This window comes from Zophobas morio, unplaced genomic scaffold (assembly GCF_036711695.1).
Source record: "Zophobas morio isolate AGI-343-1 ecotype UQ-CSIRO unplaced genomic scaffold, CSIRO_AGI_Zmor_V1 ptg000012l, whole genome shotgun sequence".
NCBI classification, from domain to species: Eukaryota; Metazoa; Arthropoda; class Insecta; order Coleoptera; family Tenebrionidae; genus Zophobas; species Zophobas morio.
The window spans coordinates 14840229-14864055 of record NW_026972117.1 but is presented as its reverse complement, the minus strand read 5'-3'; the positions used below and the strand labels follow the sequence as shown (position 1 = coordinate 14864055).

The window sequence follows — 23827 nt, the reverse complement described above, 5'->3', positions numbered from 1 at the left end:
GGTCATGAAAGATCGAGAAAACGTAAAAGTAGAGAGTCGGCCGACGGACTCGATTACAATACTTCCTTTGCTTACGCTCGGGAAGTAAAAAGAAGACCTTTTAACATATCTTTCAAGGAATTTTCTAAAATGTGTGTTGATTTCACTAACAATAAACCTCGAGAAAAATTAACAACTTAACTGAATTTATTAATTTTTTCCAAACAGTTTTGAATGTTTCAGTATTGTCAATTTTTAATGCTATCAGCATTTTTGGGTATTCTTAGTACTATAACCAATTTATAAAATTTTGAGAAAGAATTATTTATTTTTATCGAAGTTTCAGATTTTCAAAAGAACGATTTCAGAATATTTCAGAATACAGGAAATCGTTTTACAATTTTTAGATAGTCAAGCCTTCAAAAAAGAGAAATATTTTTTTATTTTAACAGAAAAAGTTACGATGAGCACTTTTTCTTCTAGATTCTATTATTAGTTTCCATTCCCACTCCTTTTCAGTGATTATACTGAACAGAAATAAAATTAGTCGTTAGAATGACAAGAGGGCGGGTGGTCGGGGCTAGTATTTGCTAAGATAAGAATAATTTTGGCAGAAGACATATCTTCCAAAAAAATAGAGGGCGGGTGGGCGGGGCTACTACTTGCTAAGATAAGACTGATTTTGACAAATGACGTATCCGGAAAGAAAAAGAAGCTGGGTGGACGGGGCTAGTACTTGATAAGATAAGACTGATATTGGAAAATTACCTACTCTCTAAGAAAATGAAGAACATAATTATCCCCGCCCACCCACCCTCTCTCCTTTTCAGTGATTATACTGAACAGAAATAAAATTAGTCGTAAGAATGAGAAGAGGGGGGGGATGGGCGGGACTAGCTCGCTTTATTTTTTAGAGAGTAGGTCATCTGCCAAAATCAGTCCTATCTTGGCAAGTAGTGAAAATGGGTGAAGACAGATCAGCAAAAGTGATTTGGGAAACCCATGTCGATGCAAAGAAGAGGCGGGGAAGACCCGAAAGAACATGGAATAACCAAATCGCTAATAATCTAGGAAAACGGGTCTCAATTACTTAGGAAGGAAGCGAAGAATATGGCAAAAGGCAGAAAATCCTGGAGGAAATTTATCACCTCGACACCAAGAGTAGAAGAGATTGCGGATAAGTAAATAAGGACAGAGACGACAATCGGTAATAGATTATTCAGTAGTTAATGAAAATACATGACAAGAAATTTCGCATTTCAAAGTAGGATAAAGAATAAATTCCGACCATGTCCATTGGAGGTTGAAATAGAAAGATATGAAAAAAAAGACCAAAGGAAGAAAAGTAGTGAAGGATCACCGTACTAATGGAAATTGAGCAGCAATGAAAAGAAAATTTCAAGGTAGGCATTAGAGATAGACTGAAAGTTAAGAGTGTAGTGATTAGGATAGAAACTCAACAGTTACAATGGTTCGGTCATGTAGTGAAAATGGGTGAAGACAGATCAGCAAAAGTGATTTAGGAAACCCATGTAGATGCAAAGAAGAGGCGGGGAAGACCCGAAAGAACATGGAATAACCAAATCGCCGATAATCTAGGAAAACGGGTCTCAATTATTTAGGAAGGAAGCGAAGAATATGGCAAAAGGTAGAAAATCCTGGAGGAAATTTATCACCACGACACCAAGAGTAGAAGAGGTTGCGGATAAGTAAATAAGGATAGAGAGGACAATCGGTAATAGATTATTCAGTAGTGAATGAAAATACATGAGAAGAAATTTCGCATGTCAAAGTGGGATAAAGGATAAACTCCGGCAATATCCACTGGAGGTTGAAATAGAAGGATATGAAAAAAAAGACCAAAGAAAGAAAAGTAGTGAAGAATCACCGCACCAATGGGACATGAGCAGCAAAGAAAAGAAAATTTCAAGGTAGGCATTAGAGATAGACTGAAAGTTAAGAGTGTAGTGATTAGGATAGAAACTCAACAGTTACAATGGTTCGGTCATGTAGTGAAAATGGGTGAAGACAGATCAGCAAAAGTGATTTGGGAAACCCATGTAGATGCAAAGAAGAGGCGGGGAAGACCCGAAAGAGCATGGAATAACCAAATCGCCGATAATCTAGGAAAACGGGTCTCAATTACTTAGGAAGGAAGCGAAGAAAATGGCAAAAGGGAGAAAATCCTGGAGGAAATTTATCACCTCGACACCAAGGGTAGAAGAGGTTGCAGACAAGTACATAAGGACATAGAGGACAATCGGTAATGTATTATTTAGTAGTGAATGAAAATACCTCAGAAGAAATTTCGCATTTCAAAGTACGGTAAAGGATAAACTCCGATTATATCCACTGGAGGTTGAAATAGAAGGATATGAAAAAAAAGAGCAAAGGAAAAAAAGTAGTGAAGGATCACCGCACCAATGGGAATTGAGCAGCAATGAAAAGAAAATTTCAAGGTATTAGAAATAGACTGAAAGTTAAGAGTGTAGTGATTAGGATAGAAACTAAACAGTTACAATGGTTCGGTCATGTAGTGAAAATGGGTGAAGACAGATCAGCAAAAGTGATTTGGGAAACCCATGTAGATGCAAAGAAGAGGCGAGGAAGACTCGAAAGAACATGGAATAACCAAATCGCCGATAATCTAGGAAAACGGGTCTCAATTACTTAGGAACGAAGCGAAGAATATGGCAAAAGGCAGAAAATCCTGGAGGAAATTTATCACCTCGACACCAAGAGTAGAAGAGGTTGCTGATAAGTAAATAAGGACAGAGAGGACAATCGGTAATACCTATATTATTCAGTAGTGAATGAAAATACATGAGAAGAAATTTCGCATTTCAAAGTGGGATAAAGGATAAACTCCGACAGTGGCACAAAGATTATTTAAATTCTATTTATAAAATATAATAGAGTTTAGAACCAAAAAACAATAATTATTAAAACGATCTAATTTATTAGAATTCGAGATTTAACTTTTGTTGATACTTAAAATTAAGTTTCATTGTGCCATGGTCTTAAAAAGGACGGTACAATAGTTAATGATTAGAAAAAAATTATACTCTTATCCACAAACTTATGACAGCCAAGGAAAAATGTTGTGTTACCAACCTAACGCACCCGGAGCAGGAAGACGAGAACTGTCACTCGCCATCCCAAAGTTTCCGATTACACAAGCGCCGCCTCGTGAGAGAAACCCGTAATGAAATGTAAACGGTCGACGTTTCGACATGTGTAGTCGAGCGCAAATCTTGACAAAACAATCGTCTAACATTTCAATACACAAATCAGCTGTCCGAGCTTTCACAGATAACGAAGTCGATGACAAGAATTGTCCATGACGGAGATGGAATCATTGATCAGTCAGTCGGTCCAGCTGTAACGCACACCCACCCACCAACAAACATTGTCTGCGCATTTTGTACAACAACCCGCGTACACTGGAAATTTGCATATTTTTTGTGTAAAACTTAAGGACAAGACGGTGTCAATTCTATTTTTAGTTCGACTAAAATAAACATTGCAAGATAGTGTTTGTTTTTCACAGGTACCGTTGCTGTTGGAGTATCGATGGTATTACATTATCGTTTTAATGAATTTTGGAGCTTCCTCGAGGTTGTAGATTTTTAGTGAATGAAGCTTAACCGAACCATCCACCAAATTAACAAATATTCAAATAGGTGTTATGTCTGTGCATGTAATTCATGCAGCATATACATTACGTAATTTAATTAAAATTATTACCATTATCTGCATTAAATTTTAATTTATAATCACCTTTTTACGAAGTTTGTGTCATGAAAAAAATTTAAAAGTGCCCACTTCATATGCAGTAGTTATCAGAAAGGAAAGAGAAACGAATTTTAAATAGCGTCTATGTTTATTAATAAGTTACTAACGAAGCCTTTGTTTAAAATGTAAATTGCAACGGTTTCTTATCAAAACAATTACATTCGGTTTGCATTTAATGAAATAACGGGTAAAATTATGGGTTATATTTTATCTCATGTGGTATAATTTACAGATTTCTGAAAATAATAACAATGAAGAAAAGAATTAAAACGCACGAACAATTAAATTGGGTTAAATGGAACATTGTTAAATGTGTAGGAAAAACTAGACGAATAACCGTTAAGCAGAAAATAGTATTAATTTTATAGGGTCACACATGAAATATTTGCCATTAAATTATTAGCTATAAATTACGGGTTAGATTACACTACTAATTAATTATAGTTTTAAATTATTCAAATATGTTAAAATTGAGTTATTGAGCTGATTTCTCAATTGGAACCTAATGTTCTAAACAATTGAAAAACCATTGCGTATATTGTTGCCATAAATTACTTAATTATTTTTTTTTATACTATTAAACTATAGACTGAGTCGCTGAGGGTTTCGTCTGTGTAAATTTTATCTTGGGGAAAACATTACTATAAATGTTTCAATCAAACAAAATTCTTCGCTTCTAAAGATTTTCCCATCTTTAGATTTTTAACATCTAAATTATTACTTTTTTTTCGCTTTTAGCGAAAGTTTATGCCATCACAACGAATTGTAAACAAATTTTAGGAATTAAATTGGCTTGGACATTTACACAAATTTTAAATTAGTGTGCAAAAAAACTTGAGTAAAAAAATAAGTTTCCCATTAACGTATGTGTCTGTTCGTCTGCTGTCTGTGTCGATTCTCATTATTCATATTATCTAGATGGTAAAACAACAACCAAAATTTGTATGATAACCTCCACCAACAATTTGATGGCGTCACCTCAAAATTTTGTATAATAAATGTTATTTAAATTTCATAAAACAGCAGACCATATAATTGAAAAATAAACTCCCCAAATAGGTCGTACAATTTATATTTACAATAATGAATGCAGCTATTTGGCCCTAATGGTCAAACTGAACAATTGTTGTTTTATCGCGTTTTTGATTTATTTCTTATAGTGGCATTTTTGGCACCAACATATTTTTGTCGTGGCTTTTTTTTCTGTTGTCGCATTTTTTGTCACCTTCTTTGTAGTGACTTTTTGTCCGGTTTTTCCTTTCTTTGTGATTTTTTGTCACTTTCTGTGGTCACTTTTCTAGAATTTTTCCTCTATTTTTGTAGCCTTTTTTGTATTTTTTGCTTTATTGTTGCATTTTTTGCCACATTTTCCTTATAGGCTTTTTGTTTTTTGGCACCATTCTTTTGAGGAAGATTTTTTTTGTAGGGTTTTTGTCCTCTTTTTTATTCTCTTCCTTAAGTCGAATTTTTGTAGCAGTTTTGTTGTCTGTTTTTAGTCAGTTTTGTCGCGGTCTTTTTCCGCATTTTCTATTATTCACTTTTTCCTCTGTTTTCGCATTTTTTGTCGTCATTTTTGTGGCTTTTGGACTCTTTTTCTCTTTAGTTGTGACCTTTTTGTCGTTTTTTTTGTGGATTTTCTCGGTCACTTTTTGTAGTCGGAATTTTTCTTGTTAAATTTTTTTGTCCTTTGTTTTTGTAGCAATTTTTGTGAGCATGTTGTTTGCTTTTGGTAGTATTTTTAGCTTCATTTTTGCCTTTTATTTCTGTTTTTCCTCGGCGCTTTTGTGGACTTTTGTCGATTTTTTCACTGTTTTTCATTGCATTTTTTGTGAACTTTTTCTGTAGTTAATTGTTTTCCTTGGTCACTTTTTTGTAGCCGCTTTATTTGGAAATCTTTTTTGAAGCGTTTTTTGTCCCCTTCTTTTTGTTGTATTTATTCGAATTTTTTAACTCGTTTTTTGATTACCTTCGTTTTGTCGCATTTTTTGTCGTATTTTTCGCTTCTTTTTTTAGTCATTTTTTGTCGTCGTCTTTTTTCGTATTTTCTATGATTCTTTATGTTCTCTGTTTCCGCGTTTTTTTCGTCCATTTTTTCAGCTTTTGGTATCTCTTCTTTCTTATTTGTAATTTTTTTAGCCGCTTTTTTTTGTGGATTCCTTTGTAGCATTTTGTATTCTTTTTTGTCACTGTTTGTGGTCACCTTTCTAGTTGAATTTTTCTTGTTCTTCATTTTGTAGCCTTTTTGTAGACTTTTTTGTTTTTTTTTTTTTGCTTTTTTGTTGCATTTTTTGCGACCTTTTCCTTGTACCTTTTTTTGTCATCATTTTTTTGAGGGAGGGTTTTTTTTAAAGGGTTTTTGTCCTTTTTTTTCTATTCTCTTTTTTAAGTCGAATTTTTGTAACATTTTTGTTTTCCATTTTTGTCACTTGTGTTGTGGTTTTTTTTCGCATTTTCTATTATTCTCTTTGTGCAGTTTTCATATTTTTTGGCGTCATTTTTGTGGCTCTTGGACCCTTTTTCTCTTTCTTTGTGACTTCTTTTGTCGTTTTTATTTGTAGATTTTCTCGGTCACTTTTTGTAGTCGCCTTTTTTTCGTGGACTTTTTTGTAATTTTTTATCATCTTTTTTTATTTTTCGTAGTCATTTTTGGTGATTTTTTTTTTGTCTTCTGTTTTTGTAGCAATTTTTGTAAACTTACTTTTTCTTTTTGGTGGTGTTTTTTGCTTCTTTTTTGTAACCTTTTTCTGTCGTCTTTTTTCTTTCTTCGTTGCATTTTTGTGAACTTTTTCAGTAGTATTTTTTCTTGGTCACTTTTTTGAAGGCGCTTTATTTGGAGGAAATGTTTTTTGAAGCGTTTTTTGGCCTCTTCTTTATGTTGTATTTGTTCCAATTTTTTAACGTTTTTTTTATTACCTTCCTTTAGTCGCATTTTTCGCTTCTTTTTTTGCCATTTTTTGTCTTTTTTCGTATTGTCTATGATTCTTGATGTTCTCTGTTTTCGCATTTTTTTCGTCCATTTTTTCGGCTTTTGGCACCTGTTTTTTCTTTATTTGTGACTTTTTTGTTGCGATTTTTTCTTGTTTTCCTTTGTCAATTTTTGTAGCCGCCCTTTTTGATGTAGCTTTTTGTATCCTTTTTTGTCATTTTTTGTGGTCACCTCTCTTGTCTTTTATTCACTGTTTTTTTTACCATTTTTGTCCATAGCTTTTTTTGTCGCTTCCTTGTAGTTTTTTCTTTGGGGGGGACTTTCTTAATATTTACAATAATTCATAAAAATTTTGTAGCAAGCTAAAAATCTTTTTATTCTCATATTTGTTGTAATTTTTTTTGTTGTAGTTTTGGTTCCCTTTTTTTAGTCACTTTTTATCGCAGTGTCTGTCCTTTTGAAATTGGGGGCACAATTTGAGTGATGAGTTAAATACGAAGATATAAAACAGGCTATTATTTTATTTTAGCAGGAACTAACACCGCCCACCGCCCTCTATTTTCTTAGAGAGATCTCATTAGCCAAAGTCAGTCTTATCTTAGCGGGTAGTAGCCCTCTAGGAAAAAAAAGGGCGGATGGGTGGGGCTAGTACTTGCCAAAACAAGACTGATTATGGCATATGACCTACCCTCTAAGAAAAGGGGGGGCGGGCGGGCGGGGTTAGTACTTGTTAAGATAAAACTGATACTGCTATATGACTTATCCTTGAAGAAAATAAAGGGTGGGTGGGCGGGGTCAATATTGACAAAATCAGTCTTATCTTAGCAAATACCAGCCCCGTCCACTCGTCCTTCATTTCCTTAGAGAGTAGGTCATTTGCCAATATCAGTCTTATCTGAGCAGTTACTAGCCCCGCCCACCCACCCTCTTTTTTCTTAGAGGATATGCCATTTGCAAAAATCAGTTTTGTCTGAGCAGGTGCTAGCCCTCTAAGAAAATAAAGGGCGTGTGGGCGGGGCTAGTGCTTGCCAAAGTAAAGCTGATATTGCCAAATAACATACCTTTGAACAAAATAAAGGGTGGGTGGGTGGGGCCAATACTTGCCAAGATAAGACTGATTTTGCCGAATGATATACCCTCCACCCTTCATTTTCTTAGGGGGCTTGTTATTTGCCAAAATCAGTCTTATCTTGACAGCTATTAGCCCCGTCCACTCGTCCTTCAGTTTCTTATAAAGTAGGTCATTTGCCAAAATCGGTCTTATTTTAGCAGGTACTAACCTCGCCCACCCACCCTCTTTTTTCTTAGAGGATATGTCATTTGCAAAAATCAGTTTTTTATCTTAGCAGGTATAAGGAATTCACGTTCGGTAGATGTAACTAGATTTGGTAACTTTTTTTTTAAGCTGTGTAACTGCGGACATAATTGTTCTAGTGTATAATGTATTACTGGAATGTCAAAAAGTAGCTATCAAAAATGTGACATGTAAGTAAGTAAAGGTCAAATATCGAAAATGTGATGGTTTTGTGGTAATCTGGTGAATCTATTTTTGAACCAAGGAGAAAATCGCATCCCTCTAAAAGCCCAAAGAGCAACCCGCATGTAAAATTTTGAATCTTTTCCCATCACTAGTTTTTTTAGGAGGACAAGCTTTGATGTCATCATCATGGATCCACAATTTCACCATGGATCCGTTCTGGTATATCCATGTCTCATCCAAGAAAATGAAAAGTAAATCTTCACCACAATCACGCAATTGGAGATAGGTACCACCTTAGAAATTTGATTCTGGCAGCTATAACGTGTTTAAAATGTGAAAAACTTCGCCTTCGGAAACCTAAATTTATATGTGTATTACGTACAATTATTTTCAAAGCCGAGTGTTTTCCCTCTTACAAAACAATAACGATTATATAAAACTTAAAAACCAATTGTAGAACGGAACCAACAAAGCATGTAGGTATATAAATCTGCGCAGTCGTCTTTCTGATTCTGATCATAATATTAACGGCACAAGCGCCGCTGTATCTGTATTATTTTAAAATACGAAAAACACTCGACAACACTAGCGAACTTTACGGAGAATATTTCTGCCACCAGTTTAACTGTTTCCGTTTTACCCAATTTTTTGAAAACCACGAAATATTTCTTGTTTCTTTTCCTTTAAAGTGGGCTTTCTCGTGACTACTTTTATGGAAATTGTTTCCATGCTGTATTTAAGGATTTTCTTGAAACGAAGCGTGTTAAAATTAGAAAAACTTCGTTTTTTTTCCACACAATTCAGATTTGACATTTGAATTAGAAAATTAGACAGTTGATGCCAATCTTAAATTTCTAGTGATCTTAAGATTGCAACTTAACCACAGAAAAGTTTCTGTCAGTTACTTCTACCGAACGTGAATGCTTATTACTATAATTAATAGACGAAATTGTGTGACCGATATAATAAATAATATAATGATAAAAAAAAATATTTGTCCACACATACCTTTAGTTTTAACTCATTACTCATTACTGAGTAGACACACGAAACAAAACAATTTATAATTTTTTTTACAACCGCACATCCAGGAATATTTGTCATACGTGTTACGTCTATTAAAATATCAATGAAAGTCTCTCGTTTTGCCATGAACACTTTTTTTATTAATAAATCGGGGCTAGCTCTCCCTAAATTTTTCACTAAAATTTTACCGGCTTGACACAGAGGACGATTTTTTATTAAATATTCAAGCCAATTCATTATTTTTATCTAAAATCAAACAATTTCGCTCGCGTAGAATGAAAATTAAAACCCGCAATTGAGTTACTGCTGGTGGGCACTGTCGGAACAGGATCCAATTCCAGTTGAATACCGCGACTAGACGCACGGTTTCCATGGCAACGGTGTAAACAAAACGTCTAAATCAGCCATGATTTGGTCTCCATTTCCGCTTTTATCACCACTTCATTAGCAATAACGTATCATATATCCAAGACACAACATCTTTAGATGTAAGTGGATGTAAGTTTTGATACATTTTATACAAGTGGAGCGAGATAAAAAATTTAGTTTTGACCCTGTTTTGTTAGTCGCACTTTTTGTGACCTTTTCTTTGTAGCTTTTCTGTTTTTTATCATTTTTTAGCGGCGTATTTTGTCGCATTTTTGTGTTTTTCTTGTCGCTTTCTTTTGTATCGATTTTTTGTCGTCGTTTTTTGATTCCCCTTTTTAGTCGCAGTTTTTCTGGCTTTTTAGATCTCTTTTTCATTACCTTTTAGTTAATCGCTTTTGATAGTAGTCTTTATTTTTGTCATTTTTTTTTATGGAATCGTTTTGGTGCTTTTTTTCCGCTTTTTGTCGTCCTTTTGTCGCATTTTTTGTCGTCTTTGCTAAAGAGTTGATGACCATAAAATTTTGTTAAAAAAACTCACTTGAAACGCCCATAAGATACTCCTTTACCTATAGTTTAACAATCAACATTTGTTTTTTTTTTTTCAATGTTTTCATAAAAAAAAATCTAAAAGATTCTAGTTTCACTTGCTTTTTCTTTTGTAATAAAATTTCAAAACTTTATTTATTACTAAATTTAGTGCTTAACTTATAAATTAATAATATTTTGATTAGTGTAACATTGCTGACGTTAAAATTAATTTTAACTTTACCGACAAGCTTATGAACTGCATAAGGAAATTTTTTCCGATAAAAATGTCTGTCAGGAAATTTTATGCGCTCTGACATGTACGTGATATTGGCGATGTTGGAAACCACTTTCAACACCGATTTTTGTGTAATTAAATAATAATCCGTCCCTTCTATACTCCTGATCAAAAAAGCGGGAAGGCGGATATAGTCAGGATCACGAAGCAATGCGTACACGTCACGGACTCTGTATGACGTCATGCGTCTACCACGTTTATTATACAAATGAATCGGTTTGAAAACTGTCAACAAACATGTCGGCTTGTTATTGTTTTGGTTTGTTCTATTTATGATTATAGCATGAGAAGACCGTTAGTGTGAAGCAACAGTTTAGAAATAAGCTACACTTGCAGTGTTTCAGCATACAAGGGCATGCTGCAGGCTGCATAGACGCTATGAATTACAAACTCAGGCACAGGAAAGATCACGACTGTAACCCCTTTCACGTGTTCCTAGTCACTGAAGCCTGCCACTCACGTTCCAACGCCGCGGTACAATTGTGTAGGATATGACAAAATTGAAGTGTTTTCGAACATCTGTGTATGCGATCAAGCAAATCGGTTGGATGTGAACGGTTGGTGAACAAGTCTGTCTGCAGCAGTACAATCGTGTTGTATTGGTTGGAAACTTAATCGTGTGGGGACAGTGTATGTTATACAAACCGTGAAAGCAGGTATAAAAGTCCATTTTCTTCGGACATGTTGCCACCACGATCGCAAATTTTTAACTGCAAGGTCGTAACGTGTGTGTACTGCTGCTTTTCAGCAAAATTGTACAGCAGTTGTATCCAATACAATCGTACCCCGGCGTTGGAACGTGAATGACTGGCTTTAAGAACGTTCATTTTTGCATTGACTGCTGGTAAAAACTGCTGACAATTGGGTGTTAAACACATACTTGGAGGGTGGTACAAGGCTTCATACTGTACTTAAAGCTACCAACGAGAATGTTAACATACGTCTCAAACAGACAGCATTGAACAGTTGTGACAGGCTTCAAGTTAGAGAAATATGCTTACCGTCTTCAATGCCACAATAGGCACGTCACATCTACAGAATAAGTTACTTTATTGACATGGAATAGATACAAAAGTAAAGTATAAACAATAATAAGTATGCATGTTGCACAACGTCGTCGTCTGACCAGTGATTTGTATATTTGGCCAGTGAAGTGATAGTGTGATTATAAAAGACATCAGCAGAACATGCCGCTAGTACAATCAATTAGGATGGTAATGGAAAATAACCTACATGTTACAGTGGCTGAATGCCCTCTGCAGTATTAGAATCTTCACTGTCATAATCACTAAAACTATAATGTGAATCTTCGTTAATGTCGATTATAAACGGCGCAATCTCTTCACGGTCAAATACTAATTCCCGTTCCCACCACTCCCGTATTATTTTATTCATATGGTCAACAGTATTTTTCCACATTGTGGGCGTGACATGTGCTAACGCTTCTTTCCACATTTCCACGGAATTTTTTGACCATAACCATCACGCCCAATGTGTTTGGAATAAAAATTTGTAGTAATTCCCCAAGTATTTTCTATAGGGTTAAACACACAATGATATGGCGGCAATCGCAATACTCTATGGCCATTCTGTTGGCCCAATTCACGGCAACATACGTTTTTGGAGGTTTATTTCTGAAAAACATGATATTTTAAATGAAACGATAGAGAATAGTATATGCATTACTGTGCAACCAAATGAAGAAGTTCCGTTTTTAACAGCTGTGAATCTGAACTTACGTCATGTTGTTAAAGCCATTCACGAATTTCTGCTTTTTTCCATGAACCACTGGGACATTTGTTTGCAAAGGTACTGTGGTAGCTTGCATTGTCTATAATAATCTGTGGTGGTTCTTCAAGGTTCATGAGCAATTGAAACCACTTGAGAAAATTCTGTTGATTCATTTCGCCATGATAGTCTGGATTTTTGGTATTAGAAGAAAATACTAGCGCTGCTTCATCAATAAATCCATTGCTTGTACCTGCATGTAATACAATATACCTAAAATATAGTGAGAAGAATAAATAACTAACGTGAAACTGACACATTACTAAATTTTCCCTTCTATTTTGAACATCCTGATACTTATGACACTATCGTCTTGCAATGACCTAACTACCGAACCATTTTCAAATATCCATGTTTCATCAAGATATACACATGGCAAAGAATTTGGGTTCTGCTGATTGTGCATGTATTCACGTAAGAATTTGGTTCTTGCATGAACAACATGTTGTAATTCCATAAGACGCTTCCGTACACTGGTTGGCGAATAACGAAACCCAATTGAGAATGTAAAATTTTTCCTAACGAGCTCACAGAACCCTCAAATATATGTTTCTCCTTCAAGCAATCAATTAATGGCGATCGTGTAACATGTATTTCTGTAAAATAGTCGTTAGTATCTATAAAGCGTGCGCATCAAATTCATACTTTCTTCGACCATTCCATATAAGCATTCTCGAATAGCACACTGCTCCGAAGTGCTAATATCACACACTTGCTTTGTTCGGGGGTCTCTATTTCTTGGGAGAATGTACACCTTCTCCGGTTTTTATTTGTTGTACCACGGAGTTCACTGTTCGCACACATACACCCAGAGCAGCAGCAACCCTCTGTACAATGTGACTGCATTAGTAATTGTAATAAAATACACCTACTTACGTCTTGAACAGCTGTTAGTGGTAAAAGAGGTTCCCCGCTATCGCGTTCTTTAGCAAAATAGTCCACTAAATTATCGTCCATTTGCTTTACATCTTTGTGCAAGGGCTTCGGCATGGTGGAATGTTTACGTTCAAGCAAGCGACACGTACCACGGTACAGGACAGTTAACTTGGAGTTCTATAAAGAACTGTTATAGTTCTGAAAAGAACTGATACAATTACACGAGCAGAAAAGTAGAAAAACGCGAAAAATCAAACAATAACACAACATAACCAAAGTTGACACCAATGACACTTGTGAAATCGATAAAACTTTAGCATATGTTTCGCTATCAGTCGTACCAATATAATTTCCCCCAAATTGATCGATTTTGATCCGTATTGCCACGTATTGCGGCGCGTATTTTTGATTTAGTGTTGGTAACGGATCTACGTCATCCATGACGTGTACGCATTGCTTCGTGATCCTGAGTATATCAAATTGTTATACGAATAACACACATGCTGTGCAAACAAACATACAATCGACCAATGCACCGTAATAGGGTCAATAAAATTTAAAACAAACAGCTAAACAAGCACATAATATTGTTTGCCCACATAATAATTTTACAAGTGTCGCTTACACACTCCATCCTTTTAAATCTTCCAACGCCGACGAAACCCTCCTTCGCTCAGCAACTTCGTTCCGTTTTCCGCAAAAATTCAAGTCCACACCGCATTGTTCAAACCGGGGTCTAATCTACATGTGGAAAGTCAAAGGTTAGACAGGTTTTGTCCGTAGAAGACGAAGTGGATCAAGATTATTCTCAATTCGCCGTAAAATTTTATAACAAATGCGTACAACTCGCCAGCCGGAGAAACAACACATGCAGATCCATTTTTGGAAAATGCATACATTACCAAGAAAAAACAAAACAGATCGAGTTGGTGAAATCTAGCGATGTGCAATCAACTGAAAGTTTCCAGTCGCTGCAAACCGCTGTGGACAGGAAATGATATCCTGGAAAAATATGCACAGAGGAAGGAGTTTATTTTTAATGTTTCACGAAAGTTCCAAGTGTAATCCGAGCCGAGTACGTGCGGTGAAAATAAAATAAATATTTAAAGAGTGGAGTGGAAAAAACGCCCACATTTCCACAAATATGGCAATATTGTTATTGCTACATTGGTACAACAATGTCTTGTAGTTTTATCTCGCACATGGCTATTTGAAATTATGATGTTCGTGGGCCCGTTGCTATGTTAATTGAATTATTCATTCTAGAAGTGTTAATTGCTAAATCGTTTAGTAGAACGGGCACGGAAATTTAGAAATTACATACAAGTAAATGGTGCGCAAGAAAATTAGTTTACTTAAGTAGGCGGATCTTGACAAATACTTGGCTGAAAATGGTTGTCCTGAAAAACTATTTTTCGATTTCTTTGAACTGGTTTCCACGTAACAGGGTCGACATCGATAATGTCACCTTTTGTTATTTGTTTTATGATGTTATAACAACCAATAAGGTCACAGCCTGCGCATACCAAGATACGAGGAATAAAATATACTTTCTTCCCGAATTGCACCCACAGTTTTTCTACCACGGAAATATACTTTCTGCAAAATGACTATAAACGACAGGACCAAAATCTTTTTGCCTTTTAAAAGCCCTACAAATTCTATTCTGTACTGCGTTCCAGGTGATTTTTTTTTTTATTTTTGCATGACTTGTGAATTTATGAAGCTCAAGCCAGTTAGCGATATTCCGAATAGCAGAGATGTATTTCTGGATTACTGGAGTTACTAAACCTTAGTAATCTTGAATTGGACGTATAACCCGCATCCTGACGACATTTGTCTCCGCTCCTTTCCTAGTACTTCTCTTTGGTGTACCTCAAGCCACGCATTCTGGACCTATTCTGTTGTTACTATTTGTAAATGATCTGATTTGCTATTTTCAACATTCAGATTGTCTGTTATACGCTGATGACTGGAAGCTATTTAAAGTCATTCGTTGCATTCAAGACATGCAACTTTTACAACTTGATTAGGATAATTTATTTAAATGCTCTGACAGAAACTAGTTGCGCAATACACACACACGTTTGTGGGTTGGTATTACGGGTTTTTTTAATTTTAAGGGATTGTGAGGTTATGTTGGGCAATATTAGATCAGGAAAAACATCTATTTAAGCAAATTTGATTGTGCTCATGGAGTAGTTTATTGATTTCCATAGCTTCTAGGTAATAAAAAAATCAAAAATCGCAGAAATTGTAGACTTTGGTAAAAAGCTACAAAAAAGGAAAACAGAAACGATTAGAAAAGCTACAAAAAATGGACAAAAAAAATTGTTGAGTAAAAAGTGTTCAAATAAGGGCGTTGTGAAAAAACGAGAAAAAAGCGACAAAAAACGACAAATAAAAAATCGAAAAAAAAGGACGTCCAAAAAAGCTGTAACAAATACCAAGAGAGCATCAAAAGTGTTCACAAAAAGCGACAAAAATGTGCTATTAAAAAAAGGACAAAAATAAAGTTATAGAAACAGGTGAAAATAGCGCAACAGAGTTTAACGACAAGAAAAGCGTTAGACAATCCATAAAAAAGCGAAATAAAATGCGACCAAATATAAAAAAGAAGACAAACAAAAGAAGCGTAAACAGAAAGCAGCCATAAAAAGAGGCGCATAAAAGACGACAAAAAATTGAAAAATAGGCGACAAAAAAACAACAAAAACGGGCATAAAGGAAATAACAAAAAGTACATAAAATCGACTAAAAATGAACATTTGAGAATACTGTAATGTTACACGCGTCTATATTTAATAATAATAACATAAGAATTGTTAAATGATTCTCATTTTATTATATTATAGCTTAATAATTTTAGTCGCCTTCTCTGTCTTGAGGAGAGAAACTGATGATGCCACTAACTAAATGAAGCATAAGAATGGGACAAAAAAAAGGACAAAGAAAATGCCACTAAAAAATGCTACAAAAGAATGGAAAAAAATGGCTGCAAAAGAAGACTGAAAAAGAAGCGGCATAAAAAGAAGTGAACAAACAAGCAAGGTTACTTAAAGAACCGCGGAAAACAAGTAAAATGCGATAAAAGTGCAAATTTGAAAATACTGTAATGTTGCAGCTGACTATACTTAAGACTAAAAATTATTTTATTATATTGTGGCCTAGTGTTTAATGGTTGGATTCTTCCGAACTATATAAAGATAACCAATCGACGTTAGGCACGTACTGATATTTTTTTCCATTGGTTATCCGTTTTAAATATATTTAATATTATCGGGGCAGGAGCTGCGGCAGTGCGCCACTGATTCTTTACCAATACTTTAACAGTCTACAGGTAAGTTTATTTTAAATTATAATAAACCATAAAACAATAAATAAAATTCGCAAAATTAAATTTTACTATTTTTCGAAGAACCTATATTTATTTTACTGTACCTGAGAGACAAAGGAAGTGCTGTCTAAATAACGTTAGGTCAATTTTTTTGTATTCAAAAAGTTAGGCAAATTTTCAAACAATCAGATACAATCGTAAATTTTACCGTGGCTTCCTTTTCTGAGTTTATGGTTTCTTAGAATAATGCGTTTCCATCAATGTAAAATCCAGTCCTCTATAGCGGAGAAGCCATTAACAATTCACTGTTCTCTTTTATATTTCGATGTATGTGGTTGTTTTGAGTGACACCTTAAATTGAATTATTTACATAGAATGACCCTAAAAAAAATGAACAATAGCGACAATTTCTTTTTTTGATTAATTCAAGAATGGATCACCCGATTTTGCTATAAAAGACTCCCTAGAAAAAGTTAAACTTAGTACCGCCCACCCACCCGTTCTCCCATTTATTTTTCTTCTGAAATAAGAAATAAATTTTACAGCATTTCAGTGATTAATTTTATAAAAAAATAGTACTACCAAAATTTATTGCAGCGGAAAGAAGACGAAATTTATTGTTTAAAACAAAAAAGTCACAGTTTAAATTTAGGTAATTTAAAAATTAATAACAAACTGTCCAAAATTTTGGACTTTTTAGACTTTGCATTAATTTGTATTTTATATTTTCCTTATAACACACTTTTTTTTGTATTTTTATCTGACATGCCATTAACGTATGTTGTATATGTAATACTCGCGAACATCACTATCACTATCACTATAAACAAAGAAAAAATCCTTGAAATATAAGGTGTGGATCGAATAATTTATAGAAGCAAAGTAACAATTTATCTGTTTTCTCACCAACGATTTAATACATTTGCCGAAGATTCTAATAAGACAATAATATTGTCAGTAATTGACAGTATTTAGAGTAGTCGCCAGAATGAAGAGGGGGTGGGTGAGCGGGTCTTTTGCTTGCCTATAAAAGACTCTCTTGGAAAAAGTTAAACTTAGGCCCGCCCACCCACCCTTCTATTTCCTAAGATAAGACTGATTTTGGCAACTGACGTAATCTCTAAAAAATAAAGGGCAGGTGGATTAGAGGCTAGTACTTATAAAGATAAGACTGATTTTGGCAAATCATATATCCTTTAAAAAAATAGACAGGGCGGGTGCGTGGGGGTAGTATTTGTAAAGATAAAACTGATTTTGACAAATGACATACCCTCTAAAAAAATAAAGGGCGGGTGGGTGGAGCTAGTACTTGGAAAGATAAGACTGATTTTGGCAAATCATATATCCTTTAAGAAAATAGAGGCCGGGTGGGCGGGGCTTGTACTTCCTAAGATACGACTGATTTTGGCAGATAACACCCTCAAAGAAAATAAAGGGCGGGTGGGTGGGGCTAGTACCTGCTGAGATAAGACTGATTTTGGCAGATATATTCTCTAATGAAAGAGGGGTGGGTGGGCGGGGCTAGTACTTGCTAAGATAAGGGTGATTTTCGCAAATGAGATACTCTCTAAGAAAAGAAAGGGTGGGTGGGTGGGGCAAGTACTTGGAAAGATAAGACTGATTTTGGCAAATGATATATCCTTTAAGAAAATAGAGAGGGGCAGTGGGCGGGGCTTGTACTTCCTAAGATACGACTGATTTTGACAAATGATACCCTCTAAGAGAATAAAAGGCGCGTGGGTGGGGCTAGTACTTGGAAAGATAAGACTGATTTTGGCAAATTATGTATATACGTTTTAAGAAATTAGAGGGCGGGTGGGCGGGGTTTGTACTTCTTAAGATACGACTGATTTTGGCAAATGCCACCCTCTATGAAAATAAAGGCCGGGTGGGTGGGGCTAGTACCTGTTCAGATAAGACTGATTCTGGCAAATGATATATTCTCTAATGAAATAGGGGGTGGGTGGGCGGGGCTAGTACCTGCTAAGATAAGAGTGATTTTGGCAAATGAGGTACTGTCTAAGAAAAGAGAGGGTGGGTGGGTGGTTGGTACTAGTATCTGAGAAAAAATAGGGAATGAATATCGTATCCTCTCAAAAGCAAAACGAAAGAAGAAAAGAAACTACATATACAGAAATAAAAATTTTGGTATAAACTCGTATTTGCTGAATCAAATTTTGTATTTATCCAAGAAACTGAACTTTTTCGAAAATCATCAACTACGATTGTTATAGCGATTACCGATTATAGACCATTGACAAAATTTTATTGCTTGATCTTTTCCAAAAATACAGACGACGTTAAAAAGTACACTAAACAAAAAATGTTACTTATACTAAAATAAGGAATGATGAATCAGTTTAAACATGTTTTTAGTTTTCCCAGAAAGAGTCGGTCAGATTTTTATTACACCTAAAGCGTCCCAACCAATTCCCGTGAAATTCGTAGAACCCATTAACGTCATAAAGTTTTTGCATACAGATAGTGAAATTAAAATGTTTGTCCTTCCGAGACATTGATATTGTGTTGAAAAATTCGCACTAAGATGCATCAAAATTGATTGTGCTTCGGGGCCAAAGAAAGTTCGATGTAAATAATTTTACACCAGTTTTTAACGTGATTTTACACTCGATTAATTTTCTAATAATTGGATCCCATAATGGAGACAAGACTTCTGAGTTTCTACCCAAAATAAAAGAAACTGAAACTAAATACGTAAACATTCCTCCGTCGCAAATCCAGTTTGTAAATTTTTTAGGAGCATTTTACACAGCATGTAGTACGAACAACGATCTTTTTGTAGTAAATTGTTAAATTTTTATTTTTCCTTGTGTTGATCAGAAACCAGCATTATTGTTGGGTGGTCATTCGGAATTTCGTTGCATTTGTATTCACAAAAAAATCGTTCTTTCAAAAGCAGCGAAAAATTATAATGGAAGTAAATATCACTACGGCCATTACGTAGATTACAGATGTAAGCATAATACACCAAAACTCGTTTGCAAGTTCAATGAAAGAGATACTTTTATAAACACATCTACGTTGAGTTCCACTAAATTCACAACAAATGAAAACTTTATGTCGTGTAACATTTACACTTACAGCTGTAAAACTTGTACCTAAATCGAGCACAATAATTTTTATACCGCTATTTATCCAACTTTTATTATTTTTATAGCAATTTCTAACAACATCATTAACTACAATGATTTACAACGGTGTTTTAGCGAAAACAAACTACATTTACACTTTTACAAGTCGACTGTTCTTTCCACCATGCTTTCAATTCAAAGTTCCTTAACCTCCAGTTTTACAAGTGAATTATTTTTATATCAATTTTTATTTGATTTATAACATCCTTCCCCGATAGTAACAAAATGTTTCTTCCATATATTGTTCGCTCGTCCGCAAAAAATGAGCAATCTCCGATTACTATTGACCAGACCACCTACTCACTTGACCCCACAAAAATCACAAGACTGTGTGAAAAACCGAAAATACTGACTCGATTACTGCTTCAGATCGCCAGGGGCCGTTTTCACGTACAAAAACAGCCGCTTCAAAAATTCGCACCTACCCACAACCACCATTATTATAGAGCTCCTACGTTCTGCGGTTCTTGCATATCTGGTCTTGGTCATGGCATAAATTACTCTGTTTGTTTTGATAAAATGTGAGCGAATTCCGCAAATATCGCACGCCCAAACAAACGAGCTGAAATAGCCAGAAAGTGTTCTTTGTAGCTGCTTCAGACTAATTAATTTGAGGAAAAATTAACGGTGCGTTAATTAACTTCCTTCGAGTTTGTACCACGAAATGAACCAGAAAGGAAATTCCATCTACGTTCGTGAACTACCAGACAGGTTTCGGAGGAAAGTTGGTATTTCGTCAATTTTTATGTCGGTTGGTGCTGTGTGAACAAAATCGTGGAGATGTCGCTTTTAAATTTCGAAACGTCGATTTTTGTGTTTTTGGGTTAACAACAACAATCGGTTTCCGCTAGATTTAACGGTCAAAGTCAACTAAAGTGAAAAGAGGGACCCTCTGAATTTTTTTACCAGGTCTGTGGTGTGTAGTCGATTTTTTTTTTATTAATGTGAAATTTTAGGGGAATTTTAAGAATATTGTGATGGTAAAACGTTAATTTGTCTACTTTCCTCCCAAAAATTTGGATATGTCATCTTAAAATTTGCAGAATTATTATCCGAGTTCAATCTTTGGCATGTTTGATATTTTTTTTCAAAATCATGATAATATATATTCTAAATTGCTATTATATTCAAATCTTCATATCGGATTTTTGAAACAGAACACACTGTACATTATTACCCTTTTTTTTTCAAACAATTTGATGTTTTTTAAAAAATTGAAAAATTGCAAAAACTGTCAATTTTAGGTAGAGAACATATCAGTAAAAGCCAAGATTTTTCTGAACACTCTATATATTAATGCATCTTGTTTTTGATTTTATAGTAAAGCATTTTTTCTATCTATACATAAAATACTTCTACACATGTCACGTTTTTTTGTAAACTTCTCCATTGTACGAAATTTCAAGAAAATTAAAATAATTTGGGAATGTCGTTTAAGAATTTCAAAATCAGGGTCTCAAAAACAGAAAATAATTTTATTAAAATTTTTATTTTGCAATTTTATCTTATTTTTATGATGACCTCAAAAGTTAAAATAAGTATAGATGTGAATTTTTCAAAATAAAAATTTGGTAATTAACTGTTTGGCAAGGACAAGAAAAGTAAAAAGACTCAAGAATAACATACAAAACGCTCTTGAAGTACAATCCAACAAATTCCGAAAAAAAAAATATATAAAATTTGTGTTTTCAGATAACCTTTATATAGTAAAAACCAGTGGTGTAAATGATGAATGAATTTCAAGGAGGTGCCATCCGCAGATATACAGACAATATGAAATGTATTCAAAGCAAAAAAGCAACGAAAAATAGTGTATATTATTATCAGTGTACATGCTTAACTTCAATTGTTTATATTTATACATCGAAAGAATCTCACGTAGAAATTTGTTTAATTTGAGTGAGTTGTCTCCTCAAAACAGAAGACTGAAATTATTAAGTCACAATGGAACAAAATCTTTTGAATATGATTATTATTATTCCCATTTATTTATCATAATTAAATAAAAACGTGGATATTTTCACATTTTCTAGAAAATGAGGTTCTTATTTGTAATGCGACAAATCCAGCTCTTTAAAAAAATTATAAAATTTGATTTTACGATTTTCGTTTTGTAATAACCGCTGTAAAGTAAAAACCAGAGACATAAATAACACCCCTTGTCCTTCAGCACTAGGTAATAGCAATCTGAAGCTTAAGTGTTTATTTATGGTTTATACATCGAAAGAATGTCACGTAGAAATTATTAATTAAACCACAATCAAACAAAATGTTCTGAATATTATAATTCTTACTTTATCATTATTATATAAAGACATGCGTATTCTTCACATTTTCGAGAAAATGGGAGACTCGTTCTTCATTTGACCAATAAAAATGTGTGATGACGTCATCAACATGGATAATTCTAGTCACAGCACAAAAGAAATGTAGCCGTAGCGTTATACCAACGCAAGAAAAAAAAAGGAAAGGGCCAAGTTCGGCATCGAACCCACAAGCGCAGTACCCCAGGTTGGCGTTCTCTTCGATACACCCACTGCGCGACGGAGACGTACAAACCGTGTTGGAAATAAAACGTTATTATACCTTGCAAATATTTTTGCGAAAATTTGAACGTTTAGTGAACAACCTGAAAGTGGATTCGCACACTACAAGTATATCAGCATATTTTTGTGTAACATTCAAATCATATTAAAATACCATTCATTGAAATTGTTGGCAGGGATGATTAGTCAAATTTTGGTTAACATTCAAAATTTAACAACAATCGGCAGACATACAGACAAACAGAAACGGGAGACTGCTTTTTTCGTAGTGTAGGGGTCATGTAACGTCGAGAAAACATAAAAGTGGCCATTCGTCCGATAAACTTGATTACAATACTTACTTCGCTTACACTCGGGAAGTAAAAATGGTTAAAAAATGCGACAAAAAAGGCAATTTGCAATTAAGTTCCACCCTCTGGCCTCACAACGAATAAAAAAATTAGTCACAATTGAAATGGGGTGGGTGGGTGGGGGTTAACCTTTGGTTTTCTTAGTACATATACATAGCCTTCTTTCAAAACTAAGATACTTAAAATATCAAATGGTAAATTTGAAGTAAGAATTATGATTTAAATGTCTTGGGGTTGAAAATAGGTATACTTTAAGACAAAGGAGCCAATAATTAAGCCCCACCTACCCACCCTTGTCCCAGTTGTGATCAATTTTCTATTCGTTGTCAGACTAGAGGGCGGAGCTTAACTGCAAAGTTTATATTGATGTACAAGAAATTACCAAGAGAAACATGTGTGTGGTATTATGGTATTGTTGAAAACCGACTATTTTCCGAAAAAGTAGAGAAAGAATATTCTTATTCTCTCAAAAGTAAAATTTGCAATTAAGTTCCGCCCTCTGGTCTCACAACGAATAAAAAAAATAGTCACAATTGAGATGGGGTGGGTGCGTGGGGCTTAACCTTTGGTTTTCTTAGTACATATACATAGCCTTCTTTCAAAACTAAGATACTTAAAATATCAAATAGTAAATTTGAGGTAAGAATTATGTTTTAAATGTCTTGTGGTTGAAAATAGGTATAATTTAAGACAAAGGAGCCAATAATTAAGCCCCACCCACCCACCCTTGTCTCAGTTGTGATCAATTTTTTATTCGTTGTCAGCTAGAAGGGCGGAGTTTAACTGTAAAGTTGATATTGCTGTACAAGAAATTAGCAAGACAAGAAAATATGTGTGGTATTATGGTATTTTTGAAAACGTACTATTTTCCGAAAAAGTAGCGAAAGAATATTCTTATTTTCTCAAAAGTAAAATTTGCAATTAAGTTCCGCCCTCTGGCCTCACAACGAATAAAAAAATAGTCACAGTTGAGATGGGGTGGGTGGGTGGGGCTTAACCTTGGATTTTCTTAGTACATATGCATAGTCTTCTTTCAACAATCAGATACTTAAAATATCAAATGGTAAATTTGAAGTAAGAATTATGTTTTAAACGTCTTGTGGTTGAAAATAGGTATACTTTAAGACAAAGGAGTCAATAATTAAGTGAAAAAAGTGATAAAAAGTGATTACAAACCCGTAAAAAACGGTAATAAAAGTGACAAGAGATAACGGCAGAACAAAATTGAATAAAGGCGACTAAAAAAGAGCAATAAAAAAAGTACAAAGGAAACGCCAAAAAGTCCACCAAAAACGATAAAAAATCCGATACAAAAACACATAAAAACGAGAGACTAAAAATGGCACAAAAAAAACAACAAAACAAAAAAAGGGCTAAGAA

General features: G+C 34.5%; 1 protein-coding gene and 1 long non-coding RNA gene across 6 annotated transcripts in view; one reads left to right on the top strand and one right to left on the bottom strand.

The window, feature by feature from the left end:
• Positions 1 to 23827, top strand: part of LOC135127835 (puratrophin-1-like) — a 529067-nt gene that overhangs the window by 115888 nt on the left and 389352 nt on the right. The window lies entirely within an intron of this gene.
• Positions 11432 to 13546, bottom strand: LOC135127831 (uncharacterized). Of its 3 annotated transcripts, none has more exons than XR_010280289.1 (5): positions 13063 to 13546; positions 12832 to 13013; positions 12432 to 12782; positions 12085 to 12379; positions 11432 to 12032 (listed from the first exon to the last, which is right to left on the bottom strand). It is a non-coding gene; the product is annotated as an uncharacterized LOC135127831 (long non-coding RNA). The 3 variants fall into 3 exon arrangements; XR_010280288.1 differs by having other exon boundaries at positions 12085 to 12782; positions 13063 to 13260; positions 13404 to 13545; XR_010280287.1 differs by having other exon boundaries at positions 12085 to 12782; positions 13063 to 13545.